This window comes from Castanea sativa, chromosome 3, assembly GCF_040712315.1.
Source record: "Castanea sativa cultivar Marrone di Chiusa Pesio chromosome 3, ASM4071231v1".
NCBI lineage: Eukaryota > Viridiplantae > Streptophyta > Magnoliopsida > Fagales > Fagaceae > Castanea > Castanea sativa.
The window spans coordinates 38012895-38032534 of record NC_134015.1 but is presented as its reverse complement, the minus strand read 5'-3'; positions in this window follow the sequence as shown (position 1 = coordinate 38032534).

Sequence of the window (19640 nt, the reverse complement as noted above, 5' to 3'; positions counted from 1 at the left end):
TAAATAAACCTCTCAAGGATGTAACAATGGAGAGGGTGAAAGTAGAGGAATTTGGAGAATCAAAGGATGAAGATTGTGGATAAGTCAATCTTGTTTTTCTCTCGGGTTTCTCTCTCAAAATTCTTTCTAGAGGCTCTATACAATACGTTGGTATACTGGTGTGTGTTTGGAATGCGAAAGGTCAGTTTTTCCCAAACAGAGTGGTTTGGCAACTTGACCTCGCGACTTGACTAAGTCGTGAGTCTGAGTAGCGAGCTAATTGCCTGGCCAGACTAGAAGTTTTGTTCAGTAGTGCTCTAGCTGGCATGACTCTTCAGCTCCTCTGCATGCTTCACACGTGTGCCTCCTTTGGCGACTTGCCAATCGCGAGCTAGTCGTGAGATCCAGTCGCGAGGCCCTGCTTGAGTGCACACTCTTGAGCTTTTCTTCACACTCTTTCACACACTACCCTTACATGATTCCTATCTAAATACAGGGTTTCTAAATGCTGAATTACAAGCAAATTGGCACGGAATAAAGCCAAAAAAATGATTGAATAAATTCAATCTTACAATCTCCCCCTTTGGCTATTCCGTGACAAAACCCTAAAACAAACTCTAGACTTAACATGAGAGTTGGGAACAGTTGAACAAAACTCACTCACACCTAACTCTAGAATCTGTGAAGCTCTTGAACCATACAGACAAGTAATTCCTGAAAACAACAACACAATACGATCATTGTAGGTAGAAAACTTGAAATGCATATGGAGCAAGCACAACGCGATCAAGAAAAATAGATTAAGGCAATAAAGCATGGCTTGACCAAAAAAAACAATCACTATAAATAGTGACCACAATGATCATTCTCACAAGGAATGAACACCCGAACATGCAAGCAAATAAGCTTAATGCAAAGTATCATTTGCATGTCCAACACTCAACCGATACAACAACACAATGCATCAAGGATATAAAATCCAATAAGGGCACAAGAGTGATGTACTAAAAGAAAAGCATAACATTAACTAAAAGTACTGGGCTACAAAGCTAAGGTACAAAACACAAGATAATCTAAAAACACAACAAAAACATAGCAACATAAACATAGGCTTGTTCATTCTCCTGTTCTTCAACTTCAATACTCCCCCTTTGATTGAGACTCCCCCTATCATCATCATCATCTCCCCTTTTTTTTCATGGAATAACTAGTCCTCATTTTCTTCTAACTGTCTCTAAATTTCATCCAATTGAGTTTGGAGAGAAGTGAACCTCATATCACAACGGATGTTGTGATGGTGTAGAAGAGAGGCAAGTCTGGACATCTTGGTACTTATGTCGTGGACGGATGCCAAAATTTTGTCTAACTTCTCATCATAGGAGGATGAACTTGAGCGTGAACCACTATGAGAAGTTGAAGTCTCTGTCTTGATTCCCTTTCGCCTATGACCAATGCTAGCGCTAAGTATACAAATGTTGATTGAACTTAGCTTTGGGTAGGGAGACTTATCTACCAATGGATGAATGCCTTTGAGTTTCAATATTCTTGAGATGAGACAACAAAAAGGAATGCAAATCCTTGATTCAGTTCTTGCAGCAGTTTTGTGCAAAATATAAAATATATGAGCGCAAATATCAATCTCTTCATCAGTTATTAGATCGTGAAGGAATAAAGCTCTCCTAAGATTCATGTACCCGGTGCTAGATAGAGGATAGAGATTGTGGAACATGATTATTGTAAGCACCTTTAATTCCGGAGATAGGGAGGAAACACTGATTGAATTCTCATTTTGGGAGAATTCCAAGTTTCGTCCAAGAGCGTCCCGAAGTAAATCTTCATCCGGTGTCAAATCATCATATATCGGTGGATTAGGGAACATTGGCCAATTGATGTGTAGGATATCTGCCAGATAAATGGGAGACACGGAGAAACTCTTACCTCTAACCCAGCATTTGAGCTCATCTCCCTCAACAATGGCATTAGCATAGAACTCTTTTACCAAATTCTCATATGCATCATCAAGGTTGGAGAGAAGGAAGTTCCAATCCTTGGTAGTAAACCATTTAGGGATATTGGTGTCCAGGAGAGATGGCTGGTCAATAGCCCTTTCAACCAGCAATGAGGCATCTCTAAAGAATTTCTCATAAGTCTAAAAAGCAGCAAAATATCCGAACTTGATAGGGTCATACATTCCCATTGGTGATTGGGTCCTCTTTGACCTAGGATAAAGATCATTGACATAAATTACAGGCTCTTTCCCTTTGCTGCTGCCTCCTTTCACAACAAATCTTTTGAACGGGGACATGTTTAGGCTGCATCATGGTACACCAAAACACAATAGAAACCACACAAGACAAGAATCTCTATTAGCACTGAGTTAGTCCCAAAACAGAAAATTAAAGAAAACCCTAAAATCTTGAGGTTCCAATCATGTCACTGAATGTGTGTGTCCCACATATAACACTTTGTTCAACCAAAGGTAGAGTGTAACAACATGTATCCAACACAATCCACACAATACTCTTACCAAACCATCAAATACCCATATTCAAGCAACATATTCACCAACACCCAAATCAAGAAATCTTAGGAAAGAAACCTGAAATACATTGGGTAAGAAACAAAGCCCATAACTTTTCTTGAAGATTGGTGAAGAAGAGTTAAAGAATATGAAAAGTTTGTATGTGAACATGGTAAGTTTGAAAGAGGGAAAGAAGAACAACAAGATGAATAATCACTAGATGTGTGGGAAAACTGAAAATTTTGTGAAACTGTCCTGGAAATAACCCTTATTGTTCAAAGCATGCGATTTTCTCAACTAGATTGAGTCATGAACAAGTGGCCAAAATAAGCCGCCAAAAACCCTTGAGAAAAAATTTTGAAAAATTTTGCTAAGTCTTTTTCGCAACTAAAAGTTCCACTCACGAGTAAGTCGCGACAAGAGTCGCCAAACTGTCTGAGTAAACTCGCGACTGGAGCTTTCACTTGCGAGTAAGTCACCAAACTGAGTCGCGAGAATATTAAAAACCCAATTTTTTGAAAAATTTTCTTAGTCTTTTTCGTGACTGGGGTAATGACCCACCAGAGAGTCACCAAACCTTCTAAGTAAGTTCGCGATTGGGGCATGAGACTGGCTTGACTCGCGAGGCAAGTCGCCAAAATAGGGTTGCACAGTTTTTGAAATTTTCAAAACAAAAATACTTTTCCAAAAACAAAAAAAAAACACTCAAAAATCTTTTTGTGTTTGATCAACATAAAATTGAGCATATGCAACACATTTAATTAAGTACAATCACACAAGTGAATAAGACATTCATTGAGTATAGACATGTGTGATGTGTGTGGGTACCAAAGATGAGATGATCCGTAATCTAATGTGAAGCTTCAATGATCAATTCAACCAAGACATACACAATTAGCAAGAGGAAAAGTTATCCATCTCAATTATAGAAATATGCATATATGATCTCCCACAAAACTTGGTTACATATTACTGAAGCTTTTCATTTGGCTTCATACACATCATATCATTTGATCTTTTAGAAACAATACATCTCATTTTGAGATCGATGCCTGAAATTTTTGATATTTCAAATTGATGAGCAAGCCTTTGGCTTTTTGGGCATCATACATTTTTATAAAAATTGCTTTTCCTAGTAAAATACTAGTATGTGCGACGGCTTTTGCAGCTCATTATCTCTTTTCATTTTGAGATTTACATTTGTTGAGCTCTTTAAGTAAAAACAATAAAAGAGTGGAAAGATATATAGGCACAAGTCTATGCAAGTTTCATGACAAACAAAACCATTGACTAATCATTCATGACAAGTTTGAAGATCTATTTACAACAGTCACATAGATTTCAAGATATATCCCACAATGATACGAGTGCATAAAGAACAAGCTACGCTCGTAAATGCACAAAGCCATTAGTACAAAGGTACAAGACAAAACATGCTTGTGACAACACACAATAATGTCGATCAAACTTTTTGGATTTTCTACTTTTTATGTGTTTTTGGATTTTTGACACAAAAACTAGTAAAAATTGACAAAAAAAATGTAAAAACAATTAAAGCAAAACGCAAACAACCAGAAATTTCAACACATGTTGGAATGATAACAAAAAGCACATAACCAAACAAAGTCACAAACCATAGAAAGTATTAATGCATGGACATATTGTAATGCTTATGCATAAGTACCCTTCTTCACCCACACGACACTTGCGTTTGGGGTGATATCCCTAAAGGATTGGGTACCATTGTTCTGAATTTCAAACCTTTTGGTGAATCTTGTCAAACATGTGGTGAAAGCATTAATCATCTTCATCACATCCCTCATTCCGGGATTACTTACTTGACCTTTAAGTTGCTCAGCAGTCCAATTTCATTTGCCATGTCTTGGTCCTCTTGACCTTTGAGCACTTGAATTCTTCAACGCTTGGAGCTTATGACAATTTGGTTTGGTGTGTCCTGAAATTCCACAGTAATGGCAGAAATGTTGAGTTCTAGGACCTCATTGTGACTTTGGGGAAGATCTCCCTTTACCTTTAGGTTTGATCACTAATTGATTAGGGGGCTTAGACAAAAACCTTTGGTCAGTCACGTTTCGCTTCTTTTCAGGCTTCACTTTCTCAACAACTGAAGTTTCTACCACTTGTTCCTTAGCTTTCACAAATTGCATTTCCTTGGATATATTAGCAACCGAACTACTCTCTCTAGTGTATCCCAATAAGCTTTTGTTGGAAAAAAGGTTTTTGGTGAGCAAGCATTTCATTAAACTTCTTGGAGGAGACTCGCTCTATTTTAGCATTAGCTTTAACCACCTCAAGCTCAAGAAATTTTATCTTTGAGTAGGCTTCGGTCAGCTCTCCATTCAGCGTCTCGACTTCACACTTAGTCTCTTTGTATCAAACTAAAAGACTTTTGTAGTCTTGCTCTGCTTTCTTCATTTTCTTAATGGCTACATTAGCAACTTTTGCATATTCACCGGTCTTCTCAAGGAGGCAGTTGTAGGTCTCTTGTAGTCCCTCTGTTCTTTCATCTTCCTCATCATCGGATTCTTCTGCTACTCCCACTGACTCCAGTTCAGTGTGCTCACCAAGCTTTTTCACCAACACACTTAAATCCTCCGAAGATTCTACATGAGCAATAATCACGAATGTAGAGAAGTTTCCCTCTCCATCACAGCTTTCATCAGAATCTGAATAAGAGGAGTCGAAATCACTAAGAGTGGTGGCATACACCTTGCCCTTCCCTCTCAAATAATTGGGACACTCTTTCTTGTCATTTCCATGTCCATTGCATTCGAAGCATGTCATTCCTTGAGAGGATTGAGACTCCTTCCCATCTTTCCTCTTGAAATCCTTTTTCTCCTTTCCGAAACATGGGAATTTTCCCTTCTCAGCAAATTTTCCATTCTTCTTGAACTTCAAGAACTTTCGAAAATTCTTTACAAGATATGCCACATCTTTCTCGACCTCATCCTCATCCGATGAGTTGTGAGTTTCCACCCTATCATTGATCATCTTTAGAGCAAGGGATTTGCTCTTCTTTTGTGATGGCAATCTCAGCTCATAAGTTTGAAGTGATCCAATTAGTTCTTGAACTTTGATATCATCAAGGTGCTTGCTCTCCGGCAATGATCGAAGGATTTTCCTCACTATCTTTGAGTCCTCTGTCTTTTCACCCAAGTTGAACTTACCAATAATCACCTCATTCAGCTTGCCATATAATGAGTCAAATGACTCATCGTCACTCATTTTCAGCTCTTCAAATCGAGTGGTTAGCATTCGCAATTTAGTGTCCATGACTTTCTTTGTTCCTTCATAGGTGGTCTCCAATATTTGCCATGCCTCCTTGGCAATTGTTACATGAGAATCCTGTGAAACTCATCTGGACAAACACCACAAAAGATAGCATTCAGTGCCTTGCTATTTGCATTGGCTGCCGCAAGTGCCGCCTTATCCCATGTGAATTTAGTGGCCTCCGGCCTAGTCCATCCTACATCTATAGCATCCCAAACAGTCTCATCAATCGAACACAAGAATGCCTTCATGCGAACTTTCCAAAAAGCATAGTTGCTTCTATCAAAATATGGTGGAGTATTGAGAGATTGAGATGAATCCATCTCAAACGGGGTCAAGGATCGCACTTAGGTAATTAAACCACATCAAGTGCACCTGCTCTAATACCAATTGAATGTTCAAAAAGTGTGTAAAACACCTATGGACGTTTGGACCCCCCAATTTACAAATTACCAACACAAGCTTATTATCAAACAATGTATGTGCGGAATATAAAAATAAGCTAAATCAGAATTGGTAAAACAATTTAAACAGAAATTAATCACAACTGCAACAACAATTAAAAGGTAAAGATTAAGGGAAGAGAGATGCAAACACAAAGACAACACAATGATGTGTTATCGAAGAGGAAACTGAAGTCCTCGATGTAAAACCTCTCCGCAGCCCTCCAAGCAGTCAATAATCCACTAGAGCATGAAGTTGGGATACATGAACAACAAAATACCCTCCAAGCCTAATCTACCCATTGTACCTAAGTCCTCCAAGCTTCTTGCTCCAATGAGGTTACGTCAAACCTTTATCTTCTCTAGCTTATCGGATTCCGCTATAGCCCATAGCATCAACCAATATCTATTGGTCCCTTCCTAATTTCTTCCCAAGCACCAAATAACCTTCTCACGGATATGGGTATGGTGAGAAAATGATTGGGCTAAATGGACCTCTCAATGATGTAACAATGGAGAGGGTGAGAGTAGAGGAATTTGGAGAATCAAATGATAAAGATTGTGGATGAGTCAATCTTGTTTTTCTCTAGGGTTTCTCTCTCAAAATTCTCTCTGGAGGCTCTATACAATACGTGGGTATAAGGGGTATTTATACTAGTGTGTGTTTGGAATGCGAAAGGTTAGTTTTTCCCAAACAGAGTGGTCTAACAACTTGATCTCGCGACTTGACTGAGTCGCGAGCTAACTACCTGGCCAGACTGGAAGTTTTGTCCTGTAGTCCTCCAGCTGGCATGACTCTTCAACTCCTCTGCATGCTTCACACGTGTGCCTCCTTTGGCGACTTGCCAGTAGTGAGCTAGTTGCGAGATCCAGTCGCGAGGCCTTGCTTGAGTGCACACTCTTGAGCTTTTCTTCACACTCTCTCACATACTACCCTTACATGATTCCCACCTAAATACAGGGTTTCTAAATGCTTAATTACAAGCAAATTGACACGGAATAAAGGCAACAAAATGCTTGAATAAATTCAATCTTACAAATACTATATTAGAGTCTTGGGATATAACTTATTAATAAAACCTAGAATGCAATTATATTTGCATAGTGGTATTTGTTATATAATTAATGGTAACTTTGGACCTGCCAAGAGTAGATGGAAGCCCAAAGCCTACTGGAACTAAAGTCTTATATGTCTCTTTGGTCCAATCCTGAGCTGCACACTAAAGCCCAATTGGGCTGGCCTAATTAAATAATAAGTTTTATATTTAATAATAGTTTTAAAATAAAAGAACTGCCTAGGCACTTAAAACAAATGTACGATTAATAAAAGAGAAAACATTTTTTTCTATATCATCTCAAAAACATATTTTTCCAAAAAGAAAGTCAACGTAGGTAGGAGCTGATTAAGAAACCATGCATTTTGGGCACCATGTGGAATTGAGATAAAGATTGAAGATTTTCTCAAGAGACTATTTACTTCTTATATTTTGAATTTTACTACATCAAGGTATGGTTTCTACTTTTTGTTCTAGAATTCAATGTTATATATGTTATCTCTCATGAATGGAGTAGATTCTCATGTTGCTACTGATACTTGTTTTGTTTGAGATGCAAAACTATATTTTCTAATACTCACAACATATTTGGCAATTATGACTATTAAATTTTAATTTTATCGCATTGTTTTAAAACACAATTTTTGTTTATATATATGTTCAAGTTATACCTAGTGTAACTTTAACCAATATTACACTACTCATTATTTTTTATTAGATATCAATTTTGATAAATTCAACTATTGGATTACATTATTCTCTTATATTTCCACTCTTGGAAAATTTCAAGACGATCAATGATTAACAATTATGTTAAGTTTGGTTATGAGTTGTAACATTAGGATAAAACTTAAGATTTATTTTAAGAAATATCTTACCCATACAATTATATTTCCTAAAAAATAATATTTTTTAAATGAGAGAGAGAGAGAGAGAGAGAGATGAGTTATTTTCAGATATTTTTTTCATTATTGTTTTATGGAAAGTTTGTTTATTTGAAAATATATTAATTTTAGAAATTGTTACACCTACTAAGTAATAACTATTACAACCCATTTTATGGAAGAATGGTTATTTCTCATTTTAAATAATAGTTATTCATTAGGAATGGTTACTCCATGTAATAAAAATATGGATAAAGTTTAGATGCAAAATTGGTTGTGGCCTAAGGATACAATCTTACTTAATATCTTTTTATTGGATATGAATTTTGAAAAATCCACCATTTGGATTACATCTTCATCTTTTATCTTCTATGCTTGCAAAATTTCTAGAACATTAAAAATCAATCGCTATCTCATCATTAAACTGTTTAAATTGGAAGTTTTTGTAATTTAAAATTATGAATAAAATATAAACTTATAGATCATATAGTAATTGATACAAAATTTGACATATGTATTAAAAGCGCAAATAATATAGAATTTAACGGTTAGATTTTCAAAATATGTAATAAAATTTATTTTATTAGGTAAGGTTGTAGCCTTAGGCTATAACTAATTTTGTAACTAAATTTTGTCCTAAAAATATAGTCAAACTACAGAATAGTTAAACTATAAGAATAACTATTATATTACAATACCTATTACAATCTACAAAACATGCCCTTATAGTTATTTGAATAAATTTTCTATATTTTTCACCTCATGAATCTTTGTTACTTTTATTTTACTTAATTCATGTTTTTTCAACGTTTTGTTTTAAGTTCTCACACATTCAATGATTCTGTCATACCTAATATTTTTTATTTCTTATTTTGTTCTCTATTATGATTAACTTCATTGATATTTTAAATTCAACCATTTGATAATATATATCTAATATTTTATATTTTATCAAATATATATATATATATAGAGAGAGAGAGAGAGAGAGATTTTTTCAATTTGCGTGCCAAACCCTAAGAATTCCAAAGATACATTTTTTCGTTGGGTTATCATTAGAGTGTTTAGATCATTGTGGTTTATCCTAATTGCATCAAAGCACTCAAAATGTTGGTTCAGGTTAATTTGGCTCAAAACTTCACCAAAACACCATTTTTCATGCTTTCATATCAAATCCAGTGTCTTTAAGCTTTTTGTCAACTTTGACCTAGGTTGACTCTTGGGAGCTTGACCAAGGATGAACCCAAGATTTGCTCGTCCAATTAGGATGAATCCAAACTCATATTGAAGAATATTGAATTCTCTTTAAAAGAATTACTCATGGGTCGAAATCAGAGTTAACACGGCCAAGATATCATGAAAATAGTGTCGAGTGTATTGGTCCGCTTATAGGTCCCACAACTTTTTGGTTCATGGTCCAATTTTTGAAATGTTAGCTCAATAATTTTACTAGAATTAGCTCAATTAGAGTCTGGAAAGGTTGTCAAACAAGTGTTTGAAGTTAAAAATTGAAAAACTGTGTAAACCAAGACAGGAGCGAACACTATGTGTGCCTAGAAAAGCCGCCTTGCACACAATATGTGTGCCCAGAAATTTTTGCTTAGAAAAAAGATATAAATATCTACCCTCCCACTAGAATGCAATCAGAATGAAATTTTGGGTTTAGGGCTTGGTTTACTCCATTTTTCTCTCCTTCACATTGCCATCTCCCCCAAAAACATCCCTAAAAAGCTTTGATTCTTTTTTTTTCCTCTTTCCATTAATAGCTATTATCTACACCCAATAAACTAAACCATCAAAAGGAGTCCATATTTAATACTTGCTTTAATGCTTTATTCTTTTTTCCTATCAGGATTTATTACTTTATTTTCCTAGCATGATTTACTACATTATTTTGCTTTCCATAGCATAGTTTAATGCTTTAATGATTTTGGCCTTGCCTTTTTGGGTTGGATATGTCTAAATTCCTTGTCTATGCTTTTTACACTATATTTGCATGCTTGATGATGTGCTTATATCTCTTTTGCTTTAGATCTATTGTTTTTGTTTAGATTTTGTGTTTTATGTTATGGTTAGGGTATAGATCTTGACTATCTAGTCAAGGTTTACATCCAAACACCCACATCAATAAAGGGCTTGGATTTAGTGTTTTTAATACATCTTTGAGTTTGTTTGGCTCCTTATGGGGCTTTTTATGTGTCTAGCTTCTAGTTCTAGCCTTGTGATGCCATGCTTGTATGCCTTGGATCATAGATCCATGCTTGCTTTGCTTAGATCTTGTTTCCTTGCATCATTAAGCATGCTTCTTATGCTTTTGATATGTTAATCTTGCTCGGTTCATGTTAATGCAGGTTTAAGGTTTAAATTCTTAGAATTTTGTTTGCACCGTCTGTGTTTTTCTTGTTTATGCTTGATTGCACCTTTGCCATGTTGCTTGCATGGGTGTAACCCCTTATTTGGGATCATGTGATGATGATATTGGAATGCTTACACCTTGTCTCTCTCTTGTTTAGCTTTGCATGTTAGGGTTTCTCATGTTTAGCCTTGTATGTGTTTTATGACATGTTTAGCTTTTATCTGTTAGGTGATTCCTAATGGGGGATGAATATGAATTATAGGAGAATTGATGGGAATTGGATGGAAATTGACTTAATTTGAGGTAGTCACCCTCCATAGAGAAAGAGATAGATTAAGAGAGATAAAGATGCACTAATGCACTAAGAAATTGGTTTATTATTGAATGATGGAAATGTGATTACATGTAGGCATTTATAGAACCATAAAACTATTCTATTGGCCCACATGGCCTTATCCTATTGGTCCTATTATTCCCCATGTGCATTAATAATTCCAATATGTGTTAAATGTGATTAATATGCTTGGAATTGTAACTAACTAACCAATTAACTAACTAAATGCAACATTATGATAATTATTATCTATATAGGGGTTCCTATCATTTCCTTCCCCTTCAAAACACCTTGTCCACAAGGTGTCGCTTGAAATGATACCTTCATCAGGGGAAATCGACCACTAACCTAATATGCCAAAGCATCTTGACCGTTGAACACATCAAAAGCATTTGATCATATTGTTGGCAAAACTTCTTTCAACCTTTGCTCTTCAATTATTAGCCTAAGCATCACAAGAAGCAATTGCATCAATCATAGTGAATCTTGTTGCACTCCAAATTGGTCCCGAAACAATTTGATCAAGGGAATGTTCCTTGATTTGTGTTGGACAACCTCATTTCCATTTCACTCCAAATCATAGTTGAATGGAATTATATACAAATCTCGATAGACATGATAGGCTACAAAACTTGATAGGCTTGATAGGTTTGGCTTTAGAGCAATAAAGAAAGTTGACAATCTCATATTACTTCCAGGAATTGATGATGGAACCCACGCTTCATGTTTTGGCATCACATTATTGGGTGATCTTATATCAATTTTATTTGCTGAAAAGTAAGCATTAGATTTGATGGATACTTTGGAAGAGATAAAGAATTGCCCATTGTATAAACCTGACACGGCTTTGAGCTTTGTTTGCTCTACATCAAGAGATAGCGAAGCCTTATGGTTCAAAAGAACCACCTCATGCTCTTGGCTTAACGAGTGACTAATTTCAATTTTGCTTGCACCTTCAATATCAAAGGTAGTTTTTGTTGATTTAGCAACTTGAAACTTGTTGCTTGTACCCTCAAGAAGCTGCAACTCTTCTTCCAACATGTTTTCAATGATAGGCCAAAAATGTATTAACCCCTTGTGATTGATTAGTTGATTAATTAGCCAAGTTTAATTTATTAATCAATTTAACATGCAATGTACGTGGCAGCATAAACAAATCACCAAATAAATAAATATGCAGCAGAAAATAAATTGACACGGTGATTTGCTTATGAATAGGGAAAACCTCCGAGGCAAAAACCCTACTGGGTAATTTTAAGGTCACCACTCCCAAGAATCCACTATTATCAAAACAAGTGATTACAAGTAAAGGAATCCTAGTACCTTATACCAACCTAGAGTTGAACCCTTACCCTAATACCCAATTGGACTTGTTCTGTAGTGACAATCTCTCCTTGTATTGCACGGCTCCCAGTATGTGCCTTACCAATAGATGGGCGGATCCCAGTACGCGACTTGATCACTAACTTGAGAAGGATGTTGGCTGAAAAGTTCTTCTGTTCATCACACGATGAAGATCATGAAGTTGCTTGGTCACAAACACAGTAGCTTTTTAAAAATGAACTAGAGCAAACTAGGTTTCCGGTCACACTTTTCTTCACACTTGTGGAATTGTGCTCTCGTGCAACTGTGCTACCTATGACAGCCCTTAAAATAATCCTTATATATGTTTAGGGTTGTGAGTAAAGAAAGCCCAAACATGCATTCATGGATTGGATGAAAATCAGCTTTGAAAAACTGAACTTCATAAATCTCGACAGATACCCTAGCTGTCGAGCAGCTGTCGAGCCTCGAGTTGAAACAGCTCTTTTAAACCTCGATAGATACTAGCTATCGAGATAGCTGTCGAAATCTAATGAACAACATTTCTTCACTTGATTCTTGGACAGATTTGCTTGGCTTTAACACTTGAACTTGAAACCTTGTTTCTTGAAGTATTAAACACATCCTAGATCTACCCAATTACAAGTAAAGTGCGTTTTGTCAAAGGATTAGGCAATTACACAAAATATTGACATATATTTCTAACATGAATTACATATGTCCTAACACTCAAGATTCTCTTGCAATCTTGAGAGCTCTTCTTTCATGGCCTTTTTAGATTCAACCAAGGCCTTGACCATCTTTGAAATATCCTTGACATCCTCTAAGGCTTTATTCAACATTTGTTGTATTTCTTTCAAAAGTTTTCTTCAGTCACAATTGCTCGTCTCAAGACCAACGGCTCTGATACCACTTATTAGGAACCTAGTGGTTCCTGATGGGATGGATATAAATTATGGGGGAATTGATGGGAATTGTAGGGAAATTGACTTCATTTGAGGTAGTCACCCTACATAGGGAAAGAGAAAGATTAATAGAGATAGAGATGCACTAATGCACTAAGAAATTGGTTTATCCTTCAATGATGAAAATGTGATTATAAGTAGGTATTTATAGAATCATAAAACTATTCTATTGGCCCACATAGCCTTATCCTAATTGTCTTATTATTCCCCATGTGCATTAGAAATTCCAACATGTGTTAAATGTGATTAACATGCTTGGAATTCTAACTAACTAACCAACTGACTAACTAAATGCAACATTACAATAATTATTATCTATATAGGGGTTCTTATTATTATTCTTGTTAGGATGTGTACCCTTAAATCCTATTGTATGATGCTATGTATGACATTATGTATAACTTAATGTCATGATTAATAAAGTTGTTTTATTATTACCTAAAATAATAGTAACATGAATATTTGGACATTATCATATAATCCATAAGATGCATAGTATGTGATTTATATGAAAGGTCACAGAAGATATAAATCACAAGTTCTTTGTAAACTCAGAATTATAGTTCGTATTTGGTGATGAAATTGGGTATTTCATCTGCGAAGACTATAACATATCAACTAAGATGATTTGTATTGATCATGGAAGTGGAGACTTCTAGTTGGTATGTTGATATATTTTAAGAGTTAAGACATATTGAACTGGACCGCTGTGAGATTTATTATTCTCCTAACGACCGTCAAATGAATAATAAATCTCACGACTTCTATTTGCATTAACTCTTAATCCTGAGAGAATAATAGACCTGATCATGAGGTGTAGGTTACTTTGATATATCATGAGTGACATCTAAAGTCATGATCAAAATATCAGTATGTTGGGCAACCATATTTAGTGTTGATGGAAAATATATTCTCAAGATGGAATTCTTAATCTCTTAACGGGGATATGAAATATTCCTTGAGATAAGTTTAATGGGTTTGGTTATTCTGAGTGTTAGGCCTAACCACTTTAGTAAGGAGATACTAAAGTATATATTTATGAAATTGGATTTTATAAATATATGATGAATAACTTAAAGGATTAGATCGGGTACTCAAGGATTAAGATGTAGTAATCTTCAAAATGGCAGTCTACATTCATGAATTTGTATTACTACAAATATTTTATGAAGGGGTTGCATGTATAATAAAGTCTTGAGATATAATTTATAAATAAGGCCTAGAGTGCAATTATATTAATATAGTGGTATTAAATATAATTAATGGTAACTTTGGACTTATCAAGATTTGACAGAAAAGCCCAAGGCTCATTGAAGCTAGCGTCTTATTGGTCCATTTTTGTCCCACTCCAAGCCACACACTAATGCCCAATTGGAAAGGCCCAATAGGCCAGTTCAATTAGATATTAAGTTAGTTATAAAGGGAGAAATATACATAATTTTTTTATTAGAGAAAGAGAGACATCATTGTGAAATGGTGCGTATATGTGAGTGAAGCCACTCAATTATTCTGCCTTGGAAACTAATTGAGAGACCACACTTCTTTTACATAATGCATGTTATCAATCATGAATAAAATAGATCCATGTTTGTTGCTTTTGCTGTGTGTTTTGTATGAGATACAAAACCAGATTTTTCAACAATCCTTGTATGTGCTCATAACATGCTTTGACTTTTTTCTGCTTATAGCTTTGTTTGCTTTATGTCATCATATGTGGTGTCAACATGTAGGTTGCACCCTTGCTTGCTCATTTGTCTTGTTTTTGTTTATCTGTTGATTTTTGTGTCACCAAGCATCGCTCTAGGATAGGGTTTCATGTGGGTTCACACCCATCCATGTATTTATCCATAGTCCAATTCAGTGGAACTATGGACGCAATCCAAACCTACATGGTCAAATGTATGCTTATATGTCTCTTTGTTTGTTTGCATGGTTGTTTATGTGTACTGCTTGTTTTCTATGTTTGCTTGTGTAGACACTCAATTTTGCTCCCATAATTTAACCTTGGGAGATAACCAAAATAATCATTCTAAGTACCCAAAAATCATGATTGCATTTCATTCATTAAGTCATTCATCACATATTATTAAAATGATCTTGAGATTCTAACAATCATGACAATATGTTCGGTTTCCAAATCAGACTGTTGGATTGAAAGATATCACAAGATCGATTTTCAATGGTCTACATGCATTCATTTGGGTGAGACTGAACGTAATTAATTGAAATTAATTTTGATTAGTTAATAATTAAAATTAGTTAGATTAATTTTTGTGATTTGTTGCATGGGATTAAAACAAAGCTAATAATAGCTAAATACAGTAGATAATTAGATTTTTGGGATAATTATCTTCAAAATAATTATTTGAAAAATGCTAATTATCACTTTGGGATGAAGTTTATTGTAAATATCGTATTTTGTTCGCTCTCAATTTGTGTGCTGATTATGGTCCTAGCAATTTCCTCAGTAGGACTATCCTCAAAATCGAGTGTCAAACTGAAAGCGATGGGCGAAATTTCTGAACAAGAAATCCAATGTCTCAATTCGATGGATTAAGGAAGGCGACTTTCTATAAGGCTGATAGACTCTTGAGGCAATTCCATCAACCTTACTTCTTTCCCAAAGTATATCTGCTTGATAATACATGGACCTACCCAATTTTACTTGAACTTCCCTTTTGTCTCTTAAACCGGGGCTCGGATCTCTTTTAGCACTAAATCCCTCAACTTAAAATCTCTAGTTCTTAATTTCTATCAAAAGCTTTCCTAAGTCTCCTTTGATAACCTTGAATGTGATACAAGGCCTTGAGTCTCTTCTCATCCATCATGCTTAATTATTCATATCTACTTTGCAGCCAATCTACTTTAGGGATTTCACTCTCTAGTATTGTTTTCAATGAACGAACACTCATTTCAATGGGAAGGATTGCTTCCATCCCATACACCAATGAATAAGGAGTGGCTCTTGTGGAAGACCGAATTGATGTCCTATACCCCTAAAGTGCATAAGGTATTTGTATATGCCAATCCTTGTAGTTCTTCATGCTCTTCTTCAAAATTCACCCTATATTTTTATTTGCAGCCTCAACTGCTCCATTAGTCTAAGTACGGTAGGGTGAGGATTTGTGATGCTGAATATTGAACTATCAAAGTAGCTTCTCTGTTTCTCTCTTAAAGTGCAGCCTATTGTTTGAGATAATTTAATGCGGTACCCCATATCTACAAATGATATTAGTCTGAATAAATTGAGCAACTTTCTTTGAGTTGAAAACCTTATATGAGGCAACTTCTACCCATTTAATGAAGTAATCAATAGCAACAAGCATAAATTCATGGCCATTGGATGCTGTTGGGTGAATCTTCCCAATAATATATATTCCCCATGTAGAGAATGGCCAAGGTGAAGTCATGGTATGTAATGGCATAGGTGGCATGTGCTTCAGATCTCCATGGACTTGGCATTGTTGGCACAGTATTGGTTGCTTCATTAGATAATTCTTAATCTTTTCAAAAGCTTCTTGGCATTGTTCATTCCATACTGTGGGAGCTTCTTTCTTGAGTAGTCAGAAAAGCGGCTCACATGTCACGGTGAGCTAGGCTATAAATCTGCTGATGTATTGTATCCTCCCTAAAAATTCTCGGATCTCCTTCTCAGTCCTTGGAGGCTTCATCTCTACAATTGCCTTGATTTTGTCAGGATTGACTTTAATTCCCCTCTGACTTACCATAAACCTCAATAGCTTTCACAATGTTACACCAAAAGTGCACTTCTTTGGATTCAACCGCAACTTATAAAGTTGGATTCTTTCAAAGAACTTTCGTAAAGCTAGTAAATGCCCTACATGATCTTTGGACTTCACTATCATGTCATCAACATAAACTTCTATTCCTTTGTGGATCAAAATCATGTAATAGAGTAGTGGCTACACATTGGTAAGTAGCACCAGCATTCTTAAGACCAAATGGCATGACCTTGTAGCAATATGTCCCCTATGGAGTAATGAAGGAGATTTTCTCGATATCTTCTAGAGCCATTTTTATCTTATTATATCCCAAGAAACCATCCATAAATGACAGCAAAGCATGTCCTGCTATGTTTTCAACCAAGATATCAATATGAGGTAAAGGGAAACCATCTTTTGGGCTAGCCTTATTAAGGTCTTGGAAGTCTACCCACATTCTCACTTTCCCATCCTTCTTCGACACCAAAACCACATTAGCTAATCATTTTTGGGTAGTTGACCACTCTCAGAATTCTTGCATTGTACTATTTCTCAACTTCTTCTTTGATCTTGAGCGTCCATTTTGGCTTCATTCTTCTTAACTTTTGCTTGACCGGATTCATGGTTGGATCTGTTGGAATGTAGTGTTGCACTATATTTGTATCAATCCCAAGCATGTCTTCATATGACCATGCAAATACCTCTTTGAATTTTGTTAGTAGGGAAACTAATGCATCTTTCTCAAAGGAGATTAGGGCATTGCCCACTTATATCATCTTAGGTTCATCATCAGTTCCCAAGTTAACAGGTTAGGTTTCTCCTTTTATAGGTTCTACATGCCCTTATTTTAATTCCTTATTATTGAAAGTTTCTTTACCAATTTTTGAAATAAAAACATTCAAAGCCAACAAATAACCAGAATAAAAAAAAACATTATAAGGAAAAGAGCTCTCAACAGACTCAACATAAATAGACTCTATAGGAATACGATCGCAAACAAACTCAACAAGAATAATAATACTAGTAGAAACAGACTCAATAGGGACAGAGACAATGTTTTTGGCAGGAGTGATTGGCTCAACGATCTTGATCTTCTCCACAAAGTCTTCCCTGGGTTGGACGACTCCCTCCCATGCCCGATTCTTTAACTCGGTTGTGGATTCAACAATGGTAGGTGGCTCTCAATGAGTTCCTTCTTCCCTCAACATCAGTACCATGGGGTCTTCATCCATATAATCTGTGCCTTCACCATCAATCTCCATATCCATGGGCTTGTCAACCACGTAAGCATCCAAATGCTCTATTGTGAAAAGGTGTGTAAAAGTGTTAGACACTTTGATATTCTCCCTTTGGAAAACTGATTGAGAGACCACACATCTTGGGCGTTAGTGAATTGGAGTGAAGACTGAAAGTGTTTCCGAGTGCTTCAGATCTTCGGTTTTGAAATTCACCGCTCCAAGGTACACTCTCTTGTTCTTAAATTTTGGAACTTATGTAGTGCATGTTAACATTTATGTATGAAGTAGATTCGTTGTTTTTCCGCTGTATATGTTTTGTATGCAAGACAAACATGTTATTTTCCATCAAATGTTATCCAAGCGGTCTTCATTTCGTATCTGTTTAAAAATGTTTTGAGTTTTGGAATTAGTGACAATAGTTTCATGTTGTTAGAAATTAGTTTTCTGCATGGTTGTTGAAATTATTGTTTTTGATAAAAACTAATATTGATGTTATGATGTTGTTTAATTTTTAGTTTAAGTATGTTAAACTAAACTTTAAGGCTATAGCATCAATGAAATTCAATTTTGATATCAATTTCTGTTCATTATGATCGTATGATGGTTGTTTTGTTCATGAAAACGTTTAAATACTGTCTTTCAAAAATTCTGGAAATTCGAAATTCGCGATGCTCGATCAATCGAGCATCTGTCGAGCATCGATCGAGCTGGCAGAATTTTTCTCGATTAATCGAGGATTTGTCGAGCATCGATCGAGCTTCGCGGAATTGTTTCTCGATCAATCGAGCATCTGTCGAGGATCGATCGAGCATCCAGAACTTTTCTTGATCGATCGAGCATTTGTCGAGGATCGATCGAGAACTGTGGATCCAGAATTTACTCTAAGTGTTTTTAACATATATTAAAGAGCAAGGCTATGTGTAATTTTTTTATGCATGTTTAAATTAAAAACCTTCTTTGAAAACATCTAGTGGGAGAGAGATACAAGGGTTAGATCTCACGGCCTCCATTATCGGTTCATAGTAGTGTGGGATAAGCACCTCATCTTTGCGTATATGCCTTACGATCCCAAAGGAGGGTGTTTATTTCATAGTACTACGAGATTGAACTTACCCGTTTAAAGTAGTGTGGACAAGCACCTCGTCTTCACGTATATGCCTCGCAATCCCAAAGAAGGGTGTTTTGTTTCATGGTACTACAAGTTTAAACACTATAAAGGGAGATGAAATGTGGCTACACATGATTCTAGATAATGGTGTACACTAGACTAAGTGTAATGTTAACCTCCCAAAGGAGCTATGTCATTATAACTTAGAGGCCAAAGGTAATATGGCATATTATTAGTGTTTGATAAGATTTATCATGATAGCACTAATAATGAGAATAGTTCTCAATCAATCATAGTGTTTATAATAAACTTGCTACCAAGGAATCATAAACATGGGATTAGGTTGTCGTTGCATATATTATATTATGGTTTTATTAAGGTTCCATATTATATGTTTATATGCTAAATTGATAATATCTAGTTT